The following is a 5,000-nucleotide window of genomic DNA, read 5'->3' as shown; positions in this document are numbered from 1 at the left end:
CCGGGCCCGAGCGGGACACACCGGCGGCCTCCTCTTTCCGCCTCGCCTCGGCCGGCGAGCGGCTCTGCCATCGTCTTCCGCCCTTCTCTCTCGGCCTTCTCAGCGCTCGTCTTTCGCCCTTCTCTCTCTCTGGGTTCTCTCTCCTTCAGGATCCCCTCTCGCCGCCCTTCTCTCTCGGCCTTCTCAGGATCCTCTCTCTCGGCGCCCTTCTCTCTCGGCTCTCCAACTGTACCCACTTCCCTGGGCAAGACGGGAGCCGGGACCAAGCCACGCGACTCGTCCCGGCTAGGCGGAGCTGCCTTCACAGCCCCCCGGCTCCGCCTCGGACACAGGCACTGGCTCAACCTGCGGGGATGCGGCCCGTCACCTCGCTCCCATAGTACGGACAGACGAGTCCAAAGGCGCCCACGCCTCCAAGAGGACGGATGGAACTCGACCGGGAAGGCGCGCCGCCGCAGGCCGCCTCCTACCATGACGTCGCCGGAGGCGGCCGCCGACAGCGACCCCTTGGTGAACTTCCGCGGCCGGCCGCGACAACAGGTCTACCCGGCGCCTGCCGAAATCGGACTGAGTCCCGCCGGAGCGAGGTAGACCTGTTGTCCCCGGTCGGCCCCCGCCGCCCGTTGGCCGCGCCAACCCCCGGCGGCCCGGCACCGGGGTAGGCCTGGTGTCCGCTCAGAAAGCCGGGGTAGACCTGGTGCCCGTCTAGGAACCGGGGTAGACCTGGTGTCCGCCGCGGCGGCCGGGGTAGACCTGGTGTCCTCCCGGGGAGCCGGGGTAGACCTGGTGTCCGCCGCGGCGGCCGGGGTAGACCTGGTGTCCGCCCGGGGAGCCGGGGTAGACCTGGTGTCCGCCGTGGCAGGCGGGGTAGACCTGGTGCCCGACTAGGAACCGGGGTAGACCTGGTGTCCGCCGCGGCGGCCGGGGTAGACCTGGTGTCCGCCCGGGGAGCCGGGGTAGACCTGGTGTCCGCCGTGGCAGGCGGGGTAGACCTGGTGTCCGCCCGGGCAGCCGGGGTAGACCTGGTGTCCGCCGCGGCGGCCGGGGTAGACCTGGTGTCCGCCCGGGGAGCCGGGGTAGACCTGGTGTCCGCCGCGGCGGCCGGGGTAGACCTGGTGTCCGCCGTGGCAGGCGGGGTAGACCTGGTGCCTGACTAGGAACCGGGGTAGACCTGGTGTCCGCCGTGGCAGGCGGGGTAGACCTGGTGTCTGTCGCGACAGCCGGGGTAGACCTGGTGTCCGCCGTGGCAGGCGGGGTAGACCTGGTGTCCGCCCGGGGAGCCGGGGTAGACCTGGTGTCCGCCCGGGGAGCCGGGGTAGACCTGGTGTCCGCCGTGGCAGGCGGGGTAGACCTGGTGTCCGCCCGGGGAGCCGGGGTAGACCTGGTGTCCGCCCGGGGAGATGGGGTAGACCTGGTGTCCGCCCGGGGAGCCGGGGTAGACCTGGTGTCCGCCCGGGGAGCCGGGGTAGACCTGGTGTCCGCCGTGGCAGGCGGGGTAGACCTGGTGTCCGCCCGGGGAGCCGGGGTAGACCTGGTGTCCTCCCGGGGAGCCGGGGTAGACCTGGTGTCCGCCGTGGCAGGCGGGGTAGACCTGGTGTCTGTCGCGACAGCCGGGGTAGACCTGGTGTCCGCCGTGGCAGGCGGGGTAGACCTGGTGTCCGCCCGGGGAGCCGGGGTAGACCTGGTGTCCGCCCGGGGAGCCGGGGTAGACCTGGTGTCCGCCGTGGCAGGCGGGGTAGACCTGGTGTCCGCCCGGGGAGCCGGGGTAGACCTGGTGTCCGCCCGGGGAGATGGGGTAGACCTGGTGTCCGCCGTGGCAGGCGGGGTAGACCTGGTGTCTGTCGCGACAGCCGGGGTAGACCTGGTGTCCGCCGTGGCAGGCGGGGTAGACCTGGTGTCCGCCCGGGGAGCCGGGGTAGACCTGGTGTCCGCCCGGGGAGCCGGGGTAGACCTGCTGTCTGCCCGGGAAGCCGGGGTAGACCCGGTGCCCGCCGGGCAGGCGGGGCAGACCCGGGGTCCGCACGGGGCCGCCCGCCGCCCAGGCGCCTCTCCGAGCCCCTGGCGGCCCCGGAGCCGGGTCAAGGACATGAGCCGGGACCGGGCCAGAGCCGGGCTACACCGGTTGTCCCCTGGTCGGCGCCCGCCGCCCGGGTGCCTCCCCGTGCCCGGCGACCCCGGAGCTGGGGTAGGCTCACAGCCTCATAACGGCCCAGAGCCGGAGGGCGCTATCAGCCCCGTCCCACCCTATGAAGCCCCCACTATCAAGAGCCCTCCGTCCTTTTGATTTTGTTGTTGTTGTTGCTGTTGTTGTTGTTGTTGTTTTGGGTTGGAGGTTTTTTTTGGTTTCGGTTTTTGGGGTGGGGTGGGCTGCGGGGGGGTGGGGGCTTTTTGCTTTGCTTTGCTTTGTTTTTTGGGTTGTGGGGTTTGTGGGTTTTTTTTGGGGGGGGGCGGGGGGGGCGGGTTTTTTTGGTGGGTTTTTCCCCCCCCCCGGTTTCGTTGCCTCTGTTTAAGGCCGAGTTTAGAGGTTGTTTTTTTTTTGGGGGGGGGGGGGGGGGCTGGGGGGGGGGCTGTGGTTTGGATTTGGGTTTCCTTGGGTTTTTGGGGCCCCCCCCCCCCCCCCCCCCCTTTCTCTTTTCTCCTTTCCTGAAAGAACGGCTGTTCTGTTTGCTTGGAAGGAGAAACCTGAAACTTATCCGGGGGGCGGGGGAAAAAAAACAAACAACCCCAATATTGGCAAATGTTATTTATTTTCCTTTTGTATCCAGCGCGCTGCCAGCCGAGCCGACGGGCAGCCTACGCCCTGTGCTCAGCCTGCTGCTGACACGCCCGAGTGTCAAAAGAGCGCCCCCACCCCGTCCCCGTCCCGTCGCCCCAACCCCCCACCCCGCCCGCCCCCGGGAGCGTACACAACCCGACCCCCCCCCGCCCCCGCTGCGACTCGCCCCGCCCCGCCCCACCCCTCTCCGCCCACCCGCCAGTAGAGGCGGCGGCGGGGCGGCCGCCGCCGGCAGCACCGCCGGCCGGCACAAGGGCGGCCGCTTTCGGGAGGGTTGGTTCTTTCACGGTGCGCAGAGGTCTTCGGCCCTCGGCCCGAGTCCGGGGGGCCGCGGCGGCTCGGCGCCGAGGCGCCCGGGGCCGGCACGAAGCCGCCGGCCCTCGGCCCTCGCGCGCACACAGGGAGAGACAGACGCGGCGACACGCACGCACCCCCACTCCACACGATGGCGCCCCGACGCCGCCCCTTCAGGCCCCCCCCACCGCCGCGCATACCGACCCACGCGGGGAACCGTCCCCCGCCCGCCACGCCCGGACGCGCGCATCCTCTGGCGTCCCCTCTTTCCCCGTCCCCGTGCCCCTGCCGCTGCCCCTGCCCCTGCCCCTGCCCCTGCCCTCTCTTTCGCGGCCGCCTCCGCCCATCGACGGTTGGGGGCGCCCCGTCCTTCCCCATCAGACTCCCAGGCGCCAACTTCAGACCATTCCCGACCCCGCCCAGGCTGCCAACCGCCAGTTGGCACAGCGGCGGCGGCGGCAGGGCGGGGAGCCGGCCGACACCGAGGCAGTCAGGGCCTTCGGCACGCAGGACGAGAGCCCCTCGCAGAGGCGGGGGGGGCGGGCGGGCGGTGGCGGCGGGAAGCTTAGCGCCGTCCCTTCTCCGAGAAGCTTCCCGTTCGGCTCTCGTCGAGCCTTGCGGTTCGACGGCCCGCCTGCCGTCCCTCCTTCCTTCCTTGCCGCCCGGCCCCCGGCCCCGGCCGAGACGGCGGCGGGGCGAGCGGCCGAAGGGGTCGAGCGAGGCAGAAATCGAGGCGGGAGCCGGGCCGCCGGCACGGTTCGGGCACGGAGGCGTCGGGCGTGCCGCCGACTCCTAAAGACTCTCTCCTTCCCTCTCGGGGAGCGCTAGGGGCAGCGGGCTGCCGGCAGCAGGCCGGCAGGGGCAGGCAGGCAGGCAGGCGCCCGGCTGTAGCGACGGTCGGCCTCCGTCACGTCACGGTTTCCGAGGGAGAAGGAGGGCGTGGGAGCGGACAAGCGGGCCCCCCGGAGCGGGCCGACCGCGAGACGCTGGCAGGCCCGGCCCGGGCCACGGGCCCGGGCGTCCCGTGGCGGGCGTTCGGTCTGCCCGGCGCTCGGCGCCCAGGGGCCGAGGCCGGCCCGGGACAACAGGTCGACCCCGTACCGTCCACCGGCTAAGTCCCGCCGGGACAAGAGGTCTACCCCGTGGTGCCGTCCAGCGGCTAAGTGCCGCCGGGACAACAGGTCTACCCCGTGGTGCCGTCCAGCGGCTAAGTCCCGCCCGGACAACAGGTCTACCCCGTGGTGCCGTCCAGCGGCTAAGTGCCGCCGGGACAACAGGTCTACCCCGTGGTGCCGTCCAGCGGCTAAGTGCCGCCGGGACAACAGGTCTACCCCGTGGTGCCGTCCAGCGGCTAAGTCCCGCCCGGACAACAGGTCTACCCCGTGGTGCCGTCCAGCGGCTAAGTGCCGCCGGGACAACAGGTCTACCCCGTCCCCTCCAGAGGCTAAGTCCCGCCGGGACAACAGGTCTACCCCGTGGCGCCGTCCAGCGGCTAAGTCCCGCCCGGACAACAGGTCTACCCCGTGGTGCCGTCCAGCGGCTAAGTCCCGCCCGGACAACAGGTCTACCCCGTGGTGCCGTCCAGCGGCTAAGTGCCGCCGAGACAACAGGTCTACCCCGTGGTGCCGTCCAGCGGCTAAGTGCCGCCGGGACAACAGGTCTACCCCGTGGTGCCGTCCAGCGGCTAAGTGCCGCCGGGACAACAGGTCTACCCCGTGGTGTCGTCCAGCGGCTAAGTCCCGCCCGGACAACAGGTCTACCCCGTGGTGCCGTCCAGCGGCTAAGTGCCGCCGGGACAACAGGTCTACCCCGTGGTGCCGTCCAGCGGCTAAGTGCCGCCGGGACAACAGGTCTACCCCGTGGTGCCGTCCAGCGGCTAAGTGCCGCCGGGACAACAGGTCTACCCCGTGGTGCCGTCCAGCGGCTAAGT

General features: G+C 71.4%; 1 pseudogene; it reads left to right on the top strand.

The window, feature by feature from the left end:
* Positions 1-5,000, top strand: part of LOC132335009 (zinc finger protein OZF-like) — a 150,578-nt pseudogene that overhangs the window by 102,846 nt on the left and 42,732 nt on the right.

The sequence above is a fragment of the Haemorhous mexicanus genome, chromosome 16 (genome assembly GCF_027477595.1).
Source record: "Haemorhous mexicanus isolate bHaeMex1 chromosome 16, bHaeMex1.pri, whole genome shotgun sequence".
NCBI lineage: Eukaryota > Metazoa > Chordata > Aves > Passeriformes > Fringillidae > Haemorhous > Haemorhous mexicanus.
Note: the sequence above shows the minus strand (reverse complement) of the source record. Positions and strands in the feature narration are given on the sequence as shown.